This window comes from Rhinolophus ferrumequinum, chromosome 11 (genome assembly GCF_004115265.2).
Source record: "Rhinolophus ferrumequinum isolate MPI-CBG mRhiFer1 chromosome 11, mRhiFer1_v1.p, whole genome shotgun sequence".
Lineage (NCBI taxonomy): Eukaryota > Metazoa > Chordata > Mammalia > Chiroptera > Rhinolophidae > Rhinolophus > Rhinolophus ferrumequinum.
Window position 1 is genome coordinate 59,994,354 of NC_046294.1, and position 20,654 is coordinate 60,015,007.

General features: G+C 43.0%; 1 long non-coding RNA gene across 1 annotated transcript in view; it reads left to right on the plus strand.

Moving 5' to 3' along the window:
- Positions 1-317: 317 nt before the first annotated feature.
- LOC117030350 (uncharacterized) overlaps positions 318-20,654 on the plus strand; it is a 121,905-nt gene continuing 101,568 nt past the window's right edge. The window contains exons 1-2 of the long non-coding RNA XR_004424370.1: positions 318-439; positions 1,696-1,761. This is a non-coding gene — a long non-coding RNA (uncharacterized LOC117030350). The remainder of the gene's footprint in view (positions 440-1,695; positions 1,762-20,654) is intronic.

Genomic DNA, 20,654 nt, shown 5'->3' on the forward strand with positions numbered 1-20,654 from the left:
TAGGTGTCAGTGGCTTGGCACACAGTGGGGCTCTGGACGTGGAAGCAAGCGAGGCCCTGCGAGCCTTACAGCGATACCTCACTTGCTCCTTTTCTAAGCAGATGCTGCGGCTCTGCTTTTGGGTGTGTGCACCAAACACACTTGTCTTTTTGGTCACACCCCTGCTGAGGTGATTGCTGTCAGTCAGAAAGGCAAGAGCGGTCCTCCTTTATTCCGTGCACCTGGATGAGCTGATTTGCCAGCTGCCTGCAGTTTGGGGAGTTTCCCCTTTTACAGCCAATTACTCTCGTAATTGTTCACTTCTCCATTACTGTGGGCCAGGAAACTGTGGTGGTGGAACCTCCTCCTGTCTGGTTATCTGTTCAGCTGAAGAGGCGCTTCTGCTTTCAGGTGTTTGGACATTCTCAGTACTGGCTACTTATCAGCACTAATGGAAAGGGTGAGTGACCAATATATGTCTGCGTTTCACAGCTCCGACTCAGTCGGGCCCAGAATTTGTGTTTTGAAAATCCTTTGTTCATTGATTTGGATGCACAGTCTGATTGAGAACCCCTGGGGTGAGGAATCCGGTCTAAGGGGAACTGAGTGTGTCTACCAGATATCCTCTTTCGTGGGACTATCAGATGGCCTTTTTTATTCCCACATGTCATTGCTGGAAAAAGTGGTCTGAACGGTGATTGAACCCCATGCCAGCCATGAGGTGATGCGCTTTCATCTATGTTAGACCACCGAATCGTCTCTACCACCTGTAAATTAGGCAATATTGTCTGCATTTGACAGGTGCAGAGGCCGCGAGAGCTACTGTAATTTGCACAACTATTCAGCAGAATAGGATTCTTCCACAGTTTCTCTAGCTTCACATCCAGGGCTCGCTCTTTTACGGTTCAGGGAGATGAATGAGGAGAATCCATTCATTTCACTGAGGTCCATGAATTAGGTTAAATTACTCCCAAAGTCATGCTTTAAAGCATCACAGTGAGGATGTTCTGATAGGTCCAGACAAATACTGGGTAAGTCTGGGCAGGCTTTATGGAGGAGGTGATTTCTGGAATGAGCTTTCAAGGGAGGACACCATTTCAATTGGAGTGAATGTATGCTGTACGAGAGGTGAGGAGAAATAGCATGAAAAAAGCCCTCAGCCCCCAAGACTCCTGCTTTTGAAAAGGGGAATGAAAGAATGCAGAGAACTCTTCAGAAGGTATCAGGGAACTAGCTTGCCTTTGGAAATCACTTAAAAACCCCTCTTGAAACAGGAAACCCTTAAAAGGTACTCAAGTAACTGCTCAGCATTCTCTAGTTGACAAGCTTGTGGAAATGACATCTCCCATAGCTGTTTGACTATTAGAGCACAAAAATGCTTAATTGAAAAGAATTATTGAATTGAATTACCTCTGTTGGTATGCAGAAGTTTTCTTCCCTAATATTCATTAAAATACTAGTTGAACGGCAGGCTATAATTAAAAGCTAATATTAAACTCTTTAAAGAATCAGCTCAATCACAAGAAAATTTAACCTATGATTTGAATATGTATATATTACAGTCTTTAGTGAAATGGGTGGGGGGAGGACAAGTTAGGAGATTTTCTAAAGCAAACGGGTACAATATAATTTCCAAGATGTCCAAATTGAAGTATCTCAGTGTATTCGTTCATTTATTCATTCAGCAAACATTTCTGATTACCTGCTGTGTTCCAGGGACTATGTGTTGGAAGAGGTCATCCAGAGGACATGACTGCTGGTTGACTCAGCAGCTGAACCCAGGTAATTGGAGGTTCCTCACGACCTCTGCACCCCAACCCCCGGTTTTGAAATACTATACATTTCACCCACCATTCCCACAGCTGGAGCCTTTTTAAGGGTACAGCCTTGAGAAAAAATAATGTGTTATGGGGACCATCTGGAGTGAACACATGACTGAACCCAGTTAAGGCCTCTATATAAACTCTTAAGGTGCTGGCCGGTGGTGTGGAGAGTTGTTTGTCTCTCAGCCACCAGGACAAGCCTTCCAGGTAAGTTCCCTGCTTATTAAATCTGCCACCTACTGATCTGGGGTGGCCAGTTACTCTTAAGACTATCCTTGTTCTCAGTGTCCTGGGACCAGTTTATGAACCAATAATGGTTGAGCCATTTGTTCCAGGAGACCAGAGAAATGGGCCTTGGGAAAGAGGCATTCTTGGGGGAAATCCTGGGCTGGCCATTGACTTCTGTGTGAAGAGGAGTGGCCCGTACGTTAGAGGCCTGTGGACCAGTGCCTGAGGGTGGCAATGCCCTGAAAGTGCCAGCAGGTGTATTGCACTTCTTTGAGAAAATGTGCATGGAGCACCATGGCAAAGAATGGAAGCCATGGCTGCCACACTAGGCTGGCCTCTTCTGTGGGCATTTTGGCGGGGCCACCGATGCCCAACTAGAGGCAAAAGCTTGAGTTAGAAAGTTGAAAGAAGAGCTGAGGTTAGAGAAGGACGTGTGGGTGTCCACTGTTCTGCTGGCTTCAGGCCTTGCTAGTGAGCGGGGAGAACAGGATAATAAATTGGAGACCTTAAAGTGCTATTTTGCAAAGCTGGGAGGGCAAAAACTGCTGTAGGTTCAAGTCCGAGAGCTCGTGACAGAGCCCTGTTGGGACACTAAGAGATGGAATCCCTGGGAAAGTGAGGAGAAAAAGAAGGCTGTCACCATTAGGAGATTAGGGAAACCAGTACTATGTATGGATATCCTTGAGTGAGTAAGGTGTTGTTGAGATGATCTGGACAGTGTATGAGACTGAATCCAGTTACGGCCTCGATGAACGTTTGAGATTCTGGCGGAGACGTGTGGAGATTTCACCTTGCAGTTGCGAAGGAAAAGCCTCCTAGGTAGGTTTCCTTGCTTATTAAAACTGCCACCTACCAGTCTGGTGTAATTTGCCTTTTTCTTCAGTCTCTCCTTGCCCTCCGTGTATGAAAGCCAGTTTATGAGCCAACACTGTTAGTTATGGAGAAGAAACAGTCCTTCCCTGCTTTTATTGAACATGAGAAGGCAAAATAAAGAGATTTACAAAGCAGTGTGTTTATTTTGCTGCAGTAGAGTGTGTTTAGAGGCTAAGGGTGTATAGAGAAGGGGCTTTGGTCAGGTAGGAGCTTTTTTAAGGACTGATACAATTGAGCTCAGCAGAAAAAGATGGCTGTGTGCAGCTCAGGGGTGTAGCGCCAAAGTGAAGGCATGCATCAGCAATGATGCAGTCTCTGCAGGAGCAACTGCAACAACAACAAAACACGGCCCAGTGTGAAGGCAGCTTTGAGCTTGGAGTGTGGAAAGGGGGCATGGTGAGATAAAACTGGAGATGGGAGACAGAAGTCATGCTGTAAAGGGCTGTTTGCCAGGTTTACAAACTTGAACGTCCCCCCCAAAGTAATGGGGGTTTAGTGAAGATCCAGGGATGGACACGGTTAGCCTTGTTGGTTTTTTTGTTTGTTTGTTTTTAAGCAGAAAAGTAATTTACCATGTTCTGTAGTTTATAAAAATATCAGATGTCTGTAAAGAATCAGATTAGGGTGAGAACCAAGGATTTGACGTTGCCAGTTCTCTCCATTGTGTAGCTGCTTGTCTCTCCTTTTTTTGGAATGTTGACCTTAGTCTCGCCTATTGCACACAGTCTTCCCCACAGGGCAGAGGACACGGGAAGGAATTTAATTTTTCAGCATATATGTCACAGTTCTAGGGAAGGACTCTGGTTAGCCTTGGGTGGATGAGTCACGCTTGCCAGCGATATGGGATACTTGATAGCATTGGGTATGAAAAAGCTCACTCCAGAGGACGGCTAGGAGGGCAGCAAGACAAAAGGTAGGGCGGAAGGAAGCTCTGAATCCTGAATTGAGAGAGCGACAGAGGGAATGGTGAGGAAGGGTGAGGGCAAAAATATGAAGGAGGCAGAATTCAGAAAGCATGGGGATTGCACGAAGGGAAAGGGAGAGAGAATGAGGAGTCAGGAATGTACGACATGGCCTCAGTTTCCCACTTGACTACTCGGGTGAAAGGTGGTGCTACTTAACTGGGGTATAGAAAATTCGTTTTTCACAGGAAAGAGGACATTTTACTTCCTAGGGTTATTTAAACCTTTACTCTAATTGTTTTCAAAGGCAATCATTGTCACCTTTGATTTAAAAACTCATTTAGTGAAAATTAAACTTCATTTATATTATCTGAAATGGGTGATATCTTATGTAGGTCTTCATTAACAGATTAACAGATGTAGTAACCTTTGAATAATTAGGCTGGGAAAGGTGATTCAAAGAATTCAAAGAAAGAAAGGGTGTGTAATCCCAATAAGAGCTTCCGGAAAGGTTGGGGTCTGTCCACTATTGTCAATAGGGTCAAAAATAGATTGCATTAAAACTCAACAGGTAGTTCTCTCAACACTTTGTGCGTGCGTGTGTGTGTGTGTGTGTGTGTGTGTGTGTGAGAGAGAGAGAGAGAGAGAGAGAGAGAGAGAGAGAGAGAGAGAGAGAGAGAGAGAGAGAATTTTGTGTTTGTAAGAATACTAAATGTAATACAACTGCATATAATTTTGTTTATAAATGAATATGGTTGAGACCTTTCACTCATTCAAACTGTCCCCTCCAGTGGTTTGTCAGTAGGATTCATTGGACTTTAACTTGAAAACTTGAACTACAGCATTTGTCACGCTTATCATCTTGGCACACATCTTTCCTCTGCCACAAGTGCCCTGTCCCATATTCCTTGCTGGGCAAATTCGAACTTATCCTTGAAGATTTCTCCTGGACAAAATTAATCACTGTTTTCCTGTGCTCTTCTACTCAGTGTAGCCTAGTGGTTAAGAGCCTGGCATTTGGCTGGACCTGTGTTCAAGTCTATTTCTGTGAATTATTAGGCAAGTCACTTAACCTCTTTGAGCCTCACTCTTCTTGCTGTGCAATGGAATTAATAATAGTGTTATAACAAGGTTATTGTGAAGACAAATATAATGCACATGAAGTGCTTAGCACCCTATAAGTTAGATATTCTTCTTCTTTTTAGATGTAAAAACCAGGCCCAGAGAGGTTACCTGTACAAGGATACACAACTATTAAGTAGTAAAGGTAGATTTCAAATTCAGGTCTGCCCAATTCTGAAACCCTTACTGTCTCGAGGGCTCTGTTGACACGTGGCTCTGATACCTGCTCATGGCCTTGATCTTCCTAAATGCCAGTCTTTGCTGATGCGGAGGTGCCGTCATTTTCCTGGGTGCCTTGTTACCTTGTCCTCACAGTATCAAGGATACTCCTCGATGCGCAGTGTTAAGATTGTTCCTTTGTAGATTCAGCTCCCACTTTGGTCTCATTCAAATTTGTAGACGTTTCTGTTTAAATTCTTTTTTACTCCCTTTAAAAGTAATTCAGGGACCGTGAAGAGCCTCCTCACCAGGCTGCCTCTGACCTATGCTGTGATGGGTCCATTAATCTCCCAGACTCTGAGGGAGGATGTGACAACCCAGATGGAACTTCTTAAAGAGACAGTACAGACAACCAGAAAGACACGACTGGAATCTAAGTGGCAGCAGCTGCCCAGGACAGGCAGGTTAGGTCTAGGAGGAAAAGCAAGGTAGAAGCTTGATTTAATTAGCTTGCTTGTTCATTATATCAAGAGCAAATATGGCCTTTAGTTTGATAATTGATGAGATAAGAGTGTCCATTGCCACCCATAAGAGAAATTCTAGGGGCAGAGAGGAAGGGATTGGAGGTATAGTGTGTAGATCTGCCTACATGTATGTTTTATATTACTGATGCTTCAAATTACTCTTAACTATGTTAGTACATTAATAACTGTACTCTTACTTACTATAACTATCTACTCTTTTCCATATTAAATACGATGAAATTATAGCATCCTTTAGGATTTTAACTGTTAGTTTTATTCATAAGATAGCTTTTCAAATTATTAAAAATGAGCTAGAATTCTATCCTCAATCTATGTCTTCAGGGATCCTGCATCTCTTTATACGTCCGCATTTTAAGGAGAGTATGAATTATCATTTTGAGTGAGGTCTCTGAACTAACTCCTACTCCACCTTGGTCTCATGTCCTTCAGGAAGTTTTCACTTCTCGGCACCAATATCTCTTACTGATGCTCAGCACACTTCACTTGCAATTTTTTGTTCAGTGTTGTCTTCCTGGCTAGGTTGCAAGCACTGCACACTGCCTAAAACAGGACCTTGCACATTAGTGTTTAACAAACCTTTGTTGAAAGAAGCAATGGGCTGTAATGTGTATCATGTCATCAGAATTACGTGGGTAGTTTTGGTTGCTTGGAAAGTGGGAAATGGGACGAAGGGGGACCTCCCATTTTGTCCATCCTGGTAAGCATCTCCCATGCCAGTTCTGCAGTGAGCCACTGCTTCTGTGGAAATTGATCTTATTCCTTAGGACTTTGGGGAAAGAAAGAAGATTGTGACCACTGGCTATCTGGACTTCTAGTACTCACGCTATTGTGTTAGGATTATGTATTTTAATATCTGCTTTCTCCATTGAGCTGTGAGCTACTAAAAGTCGGGGATAAAGTTGTATTCATTGCCTAGCACATGTATTAGCACTCTGTCATAACAGAAATGGCTAATAGTTGAGTGTGGACTATGCAGCACATATTGCACTAAGCATTTTACATACATTATTCCTCACAACATCCTATGTGGGGTAGACACTATTTTTCTATTTTAAAGATAAAAACATCGAGGGTAACAAAGATTTTAAGCAACTGCTAACCATACACACGACACTATAAATAACAAGGCAGGAATTCAAACGCAGGCCATACAGCTCCAAAGACCACACTCTTAACCAATACTATCTCTCAATATGTTTCAATTAAATTCAGTTTGAGATTTAACAAATAAGCCCTGTTTCAGGTCTTAGAAGAAAGACATCAGCCATTTTAGACAAGGTAAGGGCAATGGTTTAGTCACACCCCAGAGGCAGGTTAAGTCGGCATATATCATTATGTCTTAGAATGTGGGTATCTGGAAGGGAGGAGAGGAGGTACCGACTTCCTCCCTGAAGCAGGAGTTTAAACTCAATTGAGTGCTCTCATCTTGCAGAAGTGATGAGCACTGAATAGGGGGTAGTAATAGTGGGGTGACAGTCCTAGGTTGTGTGGGTCACTTTATCATTGTGGTTAAGAGCAAGCGTTGTACAGGCAGAAGACAGATTGGTGTAGCACAATACCTGACATACGGTAAATGCTCAATCCATGACAGCTCTCTGTTACCACTGTGTAAGAGTATTTCAAGTATTTAGAGCAAATGTCCACAAAGATCAGGACACTAGAGCTTATGTATTCTCTTGGAGCTGAAGTTCTGCAGAAGCAGGAACCCAAACAGAAGTGTCTGGTTCTGTCTCAGAGCTAACTGTTCCCTTCTTCTCGTAACCTGGGATGGAGAGCTGTTACACCTGTGGGAATATCTGGCCCCCCAGAGAAGCATAAGCTTTATCTGGCAGAGTGCTGAATCCCCCTACGTGGCTTGTGGCTATTTCTGTGAAGAAGTTATGTCTCTTTCCATTTCTCTTATCCATTAACCCACACAAGGCTCTCTCTGGCTAATTGAATTCTCTAGAAGGCTGCCTTCTGTTATTAGGCATGCTGCAGCCTGAGCTGAGAGGAAGAAGGGAACAGGCAGAGAGGCAAATGTCTTGGTGAGCGCAATTCACTTTGCTGCTAAATTTAATCAGTATGTTTCTGGTTTCTGTTCTCATTCAACCACCTGCAGTGATATGTTTAAAATGCTCCCAACACATCAGCAAGGTGGGCAGTGTGCCAAGACCACGGCTGCCGGTTTTTGCTTCATTTTTACACTAACCCTGGTGACTCTAAGGTAGTATTTTTCCTTTTCTCTCCATGTCTGCGATTCCAAATTGCTGAAGAAGAAAGGACTGCAGTGTCTGTTTCAAATGTGGTCTCCAAAATAGGTTTGAACAACATCAGCTCCCTGCCCCCGCCAGTTTCCAAATTTTCCTCTGTCCAGAAGAATTTGGTAGGCCCTGACACTCTTAATTTTGGAGCCCTCACATTATATCAAACACATTAATCCCTCTAAATCTTGCATGATATAAAATTTATTTAAAATTTCATGTAATACGTTGTAGGTAACTCTAAGATATGTTGACATACAATTTAGAGTGTATAAGGTTGAATTTTTGGTTTTATTTTTTATATCTTGCAGCCAATACATTTTCTTTTTATAAAATGTATTGGGGTGACATTGGTTAATGAAATTATATAGGTTTCCAGTGTACAATTCTATAATAAATCACCTATGTATTGCATTGTGTGTTCACCACCCAAAGAAAAATCTCCTTCCGTCACCATATATTTGACACAATTTTCCCTCTTCTACCTCCCTTCTACCTCCCCCGCTTACCCTCTTGAAATCACAAAACTGTTGTTGGTGTCTATGAGGTTTTGTTTGACTTGTTCATTTGTTGCTTTCAGTTGTACATCCCACATATGAGTGAAATCATATGGCTCTACTTTTTCTGTCTGACTCATTTCACTTAGCATGATAGTCTCAAGATCCATCCTTGTTGATACAAATGGCAGTATTTCATCATTTCTTATGGCCGAATAATATTCCATTGTTCATATGTACCACACCTTTTTTGTCAGGCACCTGAAAAGCTCATAGGTCCCAGGTCCTGTGCCCACGTGTGACAAAACTGGTGGCTAAAGAGATTGAGGTGTTTTATTGTCTGTCTACCTTTTTAAACTTTCCTGAAGCAGAAGCGAAGAATGCTGTGTGTGATGGCTCAAAGCACAGGTTTTGGCATCAAGTAGGTCCGGGACTGACTGCTCCGAGGATAATTTTCCGAGAACAGAGTCTCAGTTTCTGCCTTTGTTAAGTTTGGGATGATGATAGTGCCTACTCACTACTGTTGTTTGAATAGTATCTGTGGTGACTGAACGACACTTCCCAGAATTCCCTATCCTGTATGTTTCTGGTTAGAGTGGGCCTTGACAGAGATTCCAGTGGGAGATTTGCAAAATTGCGAGTAAAGCTGCAGAGTTTTGTAGTTCACACAAATTGTCGCTTATCTGCTGGCTCACCTGGTTGGCGGGAGGTAGTGACGGGGCGTGTACCAGCTCTACCCTCTTAAAGATCCTCCTCTGGCTTCTCTGACCCCTGGGCCAGGAGTGTCTGTTTAACTCTAGGACAAGGTCCTGCCTACTGTAGGAGACTCACCACCAAGATCAGAAACAAAATCCTGACGCGATTTCAGTCCATCCTCATGGGTTCCAGCTCATTCTTGCTCTCCCCCACTTTACACCCGTCTTCCCTTCCTGACCGCCTCCCCTAAGGATGTCCCACCCCATGTCTTCAGACATGAAGACAACCAGCTGCCACGATTGTGTGAGGTTAAATTCCTGTACAAAGCCCTTTGCAGAGGTTCCATTTTTCTGATTGAGTCCCACCTGAAACAGGACCTATTGTTGTTTAAATGGGCATGTACTATGCCTTGTATAGTGCGTAGTACAGAGCCAGGCCTAGCCTATCTTAAGTGCTTGATCAATATCTGCATTACAATCTCAAAGATGGACACTGCTTGACTAACACAAATCTAAGTCCAGCACCTAACAGAGCCTGGCACATGGCAGGTGCTGCATAGAAAGTTGTTGAATGCTTTCCATCACAAGAGAAAGAAACGGGAGCATATGTGGCAATACATGGTTGTTGAGGTGGAGGTGGTAGAATCAATTGAGTGATAGGACAGCTATATACAAAAACCCGATGTTCGAGAAATGAAATGTATCATTTCACATTGATGAAGTGATCACCTAGGGCAACATCGTGCATTCTAAATTGACACAGTTACTGGGTATGTTTCTTGGGACTAGCTTGCATGAACAGTTAGATTGGTACCTAATACGTATGTTCATATAAAAACAGATTTTTTCTATGGTACTTGACAATAAAACCATTCTTTTGTGGAGTTTACACACGCTGGTATTTCTCCTCTTCCCTTCTCTCTGAGCCGGTTTCTTGTGACCCAGCCTGGGAAGCCCCGATCGTCACTTCTACTACCTTCTACTGGTCAAGGTCATTACTATGCCCCGCCCAGAGTCAAGTGGAGGGAAATTAGACCCCCCCTCTCAGTGGGAGAACTAGCCAAGAATTTGTGGTCCTCTTCAATCTAGTACACCCTTTTTTGACTCCTTTGGCCCCCAGCTCCTTTCCTCTTATATGTCACTCTCTTCAATGTGCCTACTTGTTGACAACTCAGTTCCTTTGAATCCTTCATTTTCTTTCTCTCCTAGCTTCACAACCTCTACCTTCCAATTATCATTTCACCACTGTCAATGTCCTTGTCCCATTAGCTTTCTGTCACAGTCTCTTACGAAAGTCTCAACCATGGAGCTGTCCAACCCAGGGTCATCTCCACTCCTCCGCAGGCTGTTGAGAGCACCAAGAAAATTCACGTCAGTGCTCTGGGATCTAAGACTCTACCCACCTGCCCAGAACCACTCCTTAGCCGTGTACTCTCCACAGGAGCACCAGCAGACCTTCCACTCGCTCTTCTGTCACCAACCCTATGCGCGTCTCACCCTCTCACATCTTCATTGTCAGCAGATAACCTTGTTCTATACTTCGCAGAAAAATCTAGAGGCACTCTCACCTTTCCGTACCCTGCTTCCTTAAGACAAACACATCCAAAGCGGAACCCTCTTGTTGCTTTCCTCTGACTCTGTCAGTAGAAGTGAAGAGGGTGGTCCCTTCTCCTTTGGTGCTCTGTTCCATCTCTTTCTGCCTCCTCAGGAACTTTGTTCTGTTACTAATTCCTTATCTTTCCTGCATCTTCACTGTCCCATTATAATGGCTCTTTGCTATTGTCAAACATGAACACCAATAACAGAAGCAGCTAATATTCATTAGCTAATATTCATTAGCACCATGTGCCTTTTACTTGGTGCTTTTAAAATCCTAAGAAGTGGTGTTATTATCTACACTTACAGAAGAGGATGCCAAGACTTGAAAATGTTGGTTAACTAGCTCAAGATCCCATAGCTACCATGTTTCCCCAAAACTAAGACCTATCTGGACCATCAGCTCTAATGTGTCTTTTGGAGCAAAAATTGATATAAGACCTGGTATTATATTATATTATATTATATTATATTATATTATAATATTATATTAGACCTGGTCTTATATTATAGTAAAATAAGACCTGGTCTTGTATTAATTTTTGCTCCAAAAGACACATTAGAGCTGATTGTCCGGCTAGGTCTTATTTTCAGGGAAACACAGTAGTTAGGGGGGATGCTAGGATTTGAACCTGCAGCCACCTGACTCCAGGCCCTATGCTCCTAAGGAATGATAAGTCGTACTCTGAGAATGTGACAAGGGACCTGGCTTGATTGGAGTGAATATGGATGCAAGGCTTCCCAGAGGAGGTGACGTATGAGCTGAGAGTTGAAAGACAAGCTGAGGGACAAGAGTTTCAGGCAAAGAGAACACATTCTTTGGTTTACATGTATGTCCCTCCTCCTAGACTAGAACTGTGGTTCACTCATTTTTGTATCACCAGTATGATGTGCTGTGTGTGCATACAGAGGCACAGTACTGTGCGTGTCTATATGTATGTGTTGTGTGCATCTCCAGTACTATGGTAGTTAGCACATGAGAGATGCTCAAACAATGCTTGAAAATTACAAAAATACATTTGTGGCTTCAAAAAGCATATCTCATTTGATTCTGTACATGTACAACTGTAAAGTAGGTAGAATAAAGGTAATGAATTACTTTGAAAAGGTCAACAACAAAACAGAAGAAGTGATTTACTTCATATCCCCAGGCCACCAAGAGGTAGAACCTAAAATCAGGTCTCTGTGTTCAGTCCAACTCTGTGACACCTTTGTATAACAGTGGCTCACCTTCTGGTTACTTCCATTGTTCCTCTAGGATTCCAGAAACCACTGTGGTTACAAGAAGCTGAATCTGCATGTGGCCATGGAACCTCAAAGACATATGACATCTCACTAGCAAAGAACCTAGTCCATTAGGGAGACATTTGCACCACTAACAACAGGCAACTTTTTCCAAAATCTTGACATCTGGGTTTTCTCCACTGTAAACCAGCAGGTGTCACAATTTACCCAAAAGAGCACAATCAGGGCTGTACGGCAGCTGCTGACACACCCCAGGAATTCTACAGGAAGGACAATGTAGTCCATCTTGTCATCTTTCATTGTTCATCTGGTTAACCACCTGGTAATCCACCACCCTTTCTGTGCTGAGGGGTTGTCGCGGGAGATGAATTCTTCCAAAGGTTTGTCAGTTGTTTCCTCCTTTCTTTGGGACCTTGTGGAGCTTCTGGGCCCCCACCTGCGTTGTGCTTCTTCTCTTTTTATCCTGCATTCCTTAGGAGCCTCTTCTTGCCACCTCACTGGAAGCCCCTGGGTCACCTTGGCTCGATAGCTCTTTCATTTTCATGACTACCACAACCAAAGTCAAGCCCTGATGTCTCTTCTGCAGAGCTTTGTGTTTTGTTACTGATTATGAAAACTCTGTTTTCCTCCTTTCTAACGGCTTCCTTGAGGAGCCATATTTTCCTGCCCATTGCCCAATGTGGCAACCAGGTTTGTAGGACATGACTCACTTTTTTTTTTTTTTCCACATCATGAGAAATCTGGGATTCGATGGCTTCAGCATTGGTTCGATGTCTTGATGATGTCAGGGCTGAGGCCTATGAGATTCTCGTGGTCACAAAATGGCTCCTGCAGCTCCAGACGTCTTATTTTTGTTCAAGGCAGGAAGAAGGAAAGGGGAAAGAGTCAGCTTCATCTATCCCTTTTCTTAGTAAAGCAGAAACATTTCCAGAATATCCATCAGATTTCTGCTTATAGCCCACTCTCCAGAACTGTTACCTGGCCACCCTTCGCTGAAAGGGAGACTGGGCAAGTCAGTGTTAAGTTCTAGCCTCTAACACGGAAAGTGCCCAGCAATAAAAAAAAAAGGAGCATGACAGTCTATAGTGTCTGCCCAAATTACTGTATTTACTTTTTGCACTAATACTGGACAGATGTTGACGTCGTTTCCACATTACAAATGAGAAAGTTGAGGTTTCATAAGGAAAATGTATTGATCAAGGTGACACAGATAGTATCTGACAGAGTTAGAATTTACATACTGGTCATTCGGATTCCAAAGCTCTTGCCCTTCATGTGAGCTCTGGCAGGCTCAGTCTTGCTCTCAAATGTGTATATCTCTTGGCAGTCTGTGCAAAACTATCTCTGTTGGCCCTAAAAGCAGACTCCTAAAAAAATCCTATAAGCTGGAAGTGAGAGAGAGAAAATGTTGGGACCCCAGAAAATTACTTGACTCTCTTATGAGAGTGGGGTTTCTGTGGTGATGCTGGGTAGAGGCTGTACATAGAGGACATGTGACCAAGGAAAAGCAGGAGATTAAGCCCTTACTCTTTGTTCTAACTGGTACCTAAACACGGTTTGACATGCAGCTCCAGGAGGGGTATCTTTTTTGTGACTAGAATAAAGAGACCTGGGAATTTGATCTGTTAGGATGGAGGAATTGCTCTATGCAAAATACTGCAAGATACTCAGGCTCTCTGCTGTTTCAGGAATGGGCAGCCTATAGGCCCCAGTTCCTGGGGGAGCAAATATGGGAAACAAGGCTTAGTTAAGTTGGACTGAATGACATTTCCTGTGGAGCCATAAATAACAAGTAATGATTTCCTATCAGTCACACTTTGGGGTGACAATTTTAAAAGCATATCGTTCCTATTGACATTAAAAGAAAACAAAAAAAACAAAAACATTTCTGGGTGTGGGATTTTTCCAGTAATCTAACTGCAGGGGGCTTTTTGGAAGTCTTTAGAAGTGGAAATGTCAGGTCCTGGGCGGGATGTGGGCGGGGAGTCGGGGAGTTTGGCTCAAGTTCAGTTGGTGTTCCTGGGCTGGGGAGAGAAGTACGTGGATAATGGCAGTGACACAGAGCAGCTCTTGGACTTGGCTGGCACCCGAGCAATGACTCTGGACAAAGCAATCCCAGTCTGCTCAGGTGTTCAAGAGAAGGTTAAGGAATGATTCCTTTTGCCTGGAGCTGACAGATCTTGGGAAGCATTCAATTCTCCTTCCTGTCCGTGGCATTAGATGTTACCAGCTCAGGCCATCTGTGCCTATATTGTTTCAATAGTAGTGTGGAATGAGCACTTTTGTGCCAGGGCAATGGCAGGAAAAGTGAATTTTGGAGAAATGATGTTGAAGGGGAGCAGAATTTGCCTCCCCAAAATGTGCCTCTTTGGCATAAGGATTATTTTAGGCTGATTATTTTTTAAGAAACAGCAGACATAGGAGAAACTCTGAAAGCTGAGTAGAAGTTACCCTTCCATAAGAGACATTCACCTTTATAAGGGAAATCTCTATCTGTTAGGATGTTTTTCTGTACCAGGAAGAGAAGGATGACTAAATTTCTAGAAACTTATCAATGGAGAAGGCAGGAACTTAAATCTGCAAAACCACTACCCGTTTACTGAGCTTTGCCTGATCACCACCTCAAACTGCTGCCCCCCAACCAATCTTTGTTTTGTCATTTGCTGGAGATGTTATTGAGGTGGTGGTTTAGACCATTTTGGACAGTGACTCCGTTTTCCTGGGTATCTCCCATGTATAAAGAGGTATGCATGTTACTTATTATTTTTTTATTGGTTTCACGTGTACAAAGCAACATAATAGTTAGACATTTACACCCCTCACAAAGTGATAATCCCCAACCCCCAAGCTGCCACCCCTCTGACATCTTGTATAACTGTTACGATACCACTAACTATCTTCCTTATGTTGTACTCCGCCTCCCGTGACTAGAAAGAGCAAATTTGTAGACACAATATAGTCATGGGGATATGAAATACAGAGTGGGGAATATAATGAACAATGTTGTAAAGATCGTGTAAGGTGCCAGTTGGCCCTGGACTTATCAGGGGATCACCTCATAGACTGTGCAGAGGTATACATGTTTTTCTCCTGTGAATCTGTCTTTAATTACAGAGGAGGTATCAGCCAAGGACCTAGAAGGGGAGAGGGAAAAGGATTTTTCCTCCCCTATAATATAATATTAAAAGAAAATGCAAGTCAGAGAAAGACCCCTTGAGCCTTTTAGAGTTTTAAGTCTTGCATTCTTGGCCCGTTCCAGTCAGCTCCAGTCTCATAGCCTGCCATTGTTTCTACAAATGTTCAATGTTTCAATTAGATGGGTGTATTCTTTTTGGCCTCAGAGGCTGCCATGATTTTCATGCTTCTGGGCTTTTGCTTTTCCCTCTGCCTGGAGTCCTCCAATCCTCATTCTCTTTCTGGCAAACGCATTTGGGACTCAACTCAAATATTGCCCCTTTGAAGAATCCTTCTCCAACTCCTTTATGCAGGGAGTCACAGCATGGCCTCAAACGTGACACTTCTCATGAGGTGGAACAGTGGTTCTCCAACATTGCACTCATAGTATTGCTTGTTTAAAATACGGATTCCTGGGCTCCAACCCCATTGCTTCTGACTCAATATATCTAGAGTGAGGCCTAGGAATTTGCATTTTAAGGAAGAACCCATCCTATGGAGAATCATCTGATCATACATTGGAAAACCCTTGTGATAGCATAATTATTTGTTTTGACTAGTCTATTTCCCTTGCAATTATTCGTATGCTAGCTTCTCAGGGTACCTACAGTGTCTCCAGTGCTGAGCACAATGCCTGCCTCATACCCTGTTTCCCCGAAAATAAGTCCTAGCTGGACCATCAACTCTAATGCGTCTTTTGGAGCAACAATCAGCTCTAAGGCATCTTTTGGAGCAAAAATTAATCTACTTTGCTCCAAAAGATGCATTAGAGCTGATGGTCCGGTTAGGTCTTATTTTCGGAGAAACACAATAGCAGGCCGTCACTATTTTAGGGAGTCAGAGAAAAAGACTTTCTTTTTGTTATGTTGACTCACATTTTACTGATAAAGAAATGGAGGCCCATGGAACACACAGCTGGCACTCAAACCTTTGAGTCTAAGAGTTGTGGAATGAGACCTACATTTCACATACAAAGATAGTTTGTATAAAAGAGGAGAGAAGTCATAAAATAGAAACACTTGAGGGAGTACCGAAATCTTATTTTTTCTGTTCTGTGGATGCTTCTTTTGGATTTTAGGCTCAATTCTATCTAGGCTCTTTCCACCCCCATCCCCTCGTGTATGTGGTTGATATGTTTTGGGAGTCTGCTAAGGTCGTTCTCCTCTCTTTGGAAGTGCCTCCTCAAAACTCTGCAGCCACCCTGGAGTCCAGAAAGGATAGAACGATGTTTGTATGAGGGGACTTCATTTCTCAGTCATAACTGAGCCTGAACTGAGTAAGCGGATTCTCTCTTTGGAACTTGATGTATTGAGGTCCAGATGTCTTCAGATGGTAATGGACAGGGGAACTGTCAGGTCATGTTGGGACTCCAGTCAGACCAAGGCAAGCAGAACTCATGAGCAATGAGTGGCAGGGGAGAAAGGGAACACTGAAGGGAGGGGTACTATTTCCATATACATTAGTTAATTTCTCACAAAAATTCAATTAGAAGTTGTTTTATCACTACTTTATAGATCCAAAACAGGCTCAGCAAGTAGTTTGCTAACTTCACTTAAGGGATGGAGGTGGAATTTAAAATGCAGGCCTGTTTGACTTTAAACACTATGCCACACTGTTTGTCCCAGTTATTCTTGCTGCTAACAAACCAGTACAAAACTTAGTAGCTTAAAACATTCCTCATTCTCAGCTCTGATGAACCAATTGGTGGCTTATCAACCATTGTTGTCAATGGTGCTAATATAACCTATGTATTATCTTTCATCTGAAACCTAATTCATTTAATATAAAGAAAGATCAGCTGAAGGGAAGGCCTTTCCCAAAAGAGAACTAATTTTAAAAAAAGAATAAAGTTTTTCCTCATCCTGGCTGACTGCCAGGAGGGACTTTGGACAGTGTTGAAATCTGTATCATTCTTCTAATTAGAAGTCAGCTAAAGCCACTTTCCCATAGTCTCTACGAGACTCTAGTGCTTCTTAAATTTCAGTCTACATACGACTCACCTAGGGATCTTGTTAAAATGTAGATTTTGATTCAGTGGGTCTTGGGTTAAATCTGAGATCTTGCATTTCTGTTGAGTTTCCACGTGAGGTCTGTCTGCTGGTTCATCAACAGCACTTTATTATCCCCATGGATTCTGTGAGTCAGGAATTCCAGAAAGGCACAGTGGGAATGCCTTGTCTCACCCCCTTAACGGGTAGGGGTGACTTTATGGCTGAGGCTGGACTCCTGTGACGGCACCTCCATTTCCATGTCTGACAGCTGATACTGGCCTTCAGCTTGGCCCTTAGCTGATAGCGTTGATCAGAACACCTACAAGTGTCCTCTCCATGTGGCCTGGACGTTCCAACAGCCTGATAATCTCAAGGAAACTTGAGATTTTACATTATGTCTTGGGGCTCCAAAAGTGAGAATCCCAGTGAACGAGGCAGAGCTGTATCACCTTTACTGAATGAGCCACGGACTTCTCAAAGCCTCCACTGTACCACCTTCTATTGGTTGTAGGTAAGTCACAAACCTGCCCAGTTTCAAGGGGAGGGGACAAAGGTCTCACCTCTGATGACAGGATTATCAAAGGACCTGTAGCCATGAAAAAAAAATTCCCTATAGTTTGATGGGATACCCGTGGGATGTACTTTGATGGAAGATGGTAGGTTATTTGCATCAAGTTTTTTGCTTCCCACTGTTGACCAAGACCAATTTTGTTTAGTAGTAAAGAGGCAGGTGGGACCACAGGACAGACCACATCTGAAGGCGGACTTGTTGACCAAGTGGCTTGTCAACATCTTCCAGTTGTCTTTGTATGAATTGCCAAAGTATGTAATTCTTCTGAGCTCTGGTATGCCGCAGCAGGAGCTCACTGGAACCAAAGCCAAGCAAGGAGATCAGGCTAAGGAGTGAGCTGACCCATGAATGTGGAAGGTGAAAGGAGAATGGCACTCAAAGTCTGTGTCTGCCATGCAATTTTAACCTGAGTGAGCATTTTCCGAATTACAAAGGGTCTGAAATATTCTGACACAGCAGCCACGAGGAATCGTAGCTGAAGGACAATGATCTTCTGTCTGAAACAGCCTTGACTCGGACCCTAGGCTCTGGCAGGCTGCCTATCTCCCTCGGTGTTGGTGGAGATGATTTCCCTGCATACATTTGCTCTAGTCATCCAAGAAGCAGTGAGAAGGTACTGGGAACTTTGAAATGAGTGTGGAGCACGTGCTTGCTGAGATGATGAATCACAGCCTTAGATTTCAGGTTCATGACGATCCCGGCACAGATACAGGCAGCAGTGCTGTCCACAGTCTTAACTCAGGATGAAACTGGATGAGGTCCCAGACTCTATCCTGGATCCTTTTTATCACACCTTCTCTCTTCAGGATGTGAGGTATTGATTGGCCTGTTCTCTTCAAAACAAACACCACATTCATCCACATAATTGTTCTCAGAAACTTTTTTTTTTGGCATGGGGAAAGCAGGTTGAAAATCTGATGTGTTTCCAATTCTAATGTGTGTTTCTGTGGGTAAGACATTATAAGAGGCTCAGTGCTTCTCCTTCCTTGGACTCAGGTGCCCTCTTCTACTTTAGCTGGGACATATTAGAGGCCCTGGACTTTCTGACTGAGACTAGTGGACCCAGTGGGTTATTATAACAGGCTGAGAGAACGAGATGGTGTGGCATCCTTCGTCACAGCGTGCTGCCAGCCTCCTTGCCACAAGGGTATAAGGGAGAATGTGGATGGATGAACATAGATTCCTGCCCACTCACTACGGATTTTATTTCATTTCATTCAATTCAAGGTCATCAGATCTCTTCCTGTGCTTTTCCATCCCATCCCAACTCAGCCCATCTCCTTCCATTCCATCTGTCTTATTCTGTTCTGCAAGTTCCATTTCATTTATGTGAATATAAAATTTTATTCTGCTTACTGAGCTCCTATGTCCCCTATGGACAAAAGACCATGTTACTCAGTCCAGGGCACACAAATATTAGCGAGTCCCAAGCTGCCCCTTACAGAAGTGACAGGAGGTCTATGAAGCTATTCTCAATTTTACCAGCTCCAGATTCCTTCTATTGCTCCTGCTGATCTTCTTGGAAACATCCCTCTACTTCTCTTCCTCTGAGGCACTGAAGAGGAAGGGGCCCTGGGAGGAAGGCTGGCATCTTGGGCTTTGACTAGTTCTTATTTCTCTGAAGCTCCAGAGTGTTTCCAATACAACACATATCGTCACCACTCTACACATCTTTGTTAATTGACATCTGTGGTAATTGAACAACCATCTGTGTTGTTAAACATGACACTTTGCCTCTCTGGGTCTCAATTTCCTATTCCTGCAGAATAGGTGGTTTGATTAGGTGAGTGGTTTTCAGACTTTGATAGGGATTCCAGTTCAGGAGGGCAGTTCCAGTGGGATCAAACTCTGAGAGGCAGGATTGCACAGTGGTTGGCGGGCTTATGATGAGCCCTTGAGAGGAGAGCAAAATGGGGCAGGTAACTGACTATTTGGGGAGATTTTCTTGGAGAATATTGTTTATGAATAAATGCATTGTGTAAGAAGTAGAGGCCATATCAAATATTGGCTTTATAGTGCATTATTTTGAATAAATAAATAAAAAATTTTCTTGGTCAATGAGAATTACATACAAAAAAGTTTCATTTCCCAAGTATTATTGAATATTGTTAAGTAAGTAAGCGAAGGTTGTTGAGACTAAAATTGTTAGTTTTTTTTTTTTTTTTTAAATTTTCCCCATAGGCCTTAGGATGAATTAGATCTGCTGCTTTTGCTGCACAGGACGGGGGAGGCTTCTGGTGGGTGTGCTCATTAGGGCTGTTGTCAAGGAACTTCCATCTGCAGGGAGAGTGCCAGGACTAGAAAAAGATCATTTTCTAGCCCAAGGGTTACAGAAGAGACATAGGTAGTTTATGCATCTCCCTTCTTTGTTTTCTAGATCCAGAAGACCTCTTTCCCTTTGATTGCCAACCAGTAAATTCAATTGGGAATCTATGGTCCACGAAGTGCTGGTGAATAAGAAAGAGGGAGACTCTGTCTTCATTCATAATTAATATTTGTTACATGAGGGGCACTAAGTCCTTTGCATGTATCAACACACATACACCTCACAACCTTGGAAGGAAGCTATGATCATCAACTCCGTTTTAGAGATGTAAAAATGAAAACATTGAGAAATCATGTACTTGCCCAAACTTTCACAGCTATTAAACGGGTGGGTGCTGGGATTTGAATCTAGGATTTGTGGCTCCAGAGCCCAAGCTCTAAACACTTATGCTACACCACACCACACACACATAGTCTAGTGAGCCTCCTGAGAGCCTCTTGTTGAGTGTACAATTCAGTTAAAACACGTGGGTAGGTTAGAGAGAATTAAATAGGCTATGAAGCATCCAAATGGTAATTCATAAACCTCTTTGCAGTACTAATTTTTTTATCCCCTTCTGAGCTTTTGTAAAAGTTGTCTCATGGCCTGAAAAACCCTTCTATCTTCCCAAGATTGGAACTCTTAAAAAATACTTTTGAGGTATAATTTACATAAGATAATATGACTTCATCTGATGTGTACAGTT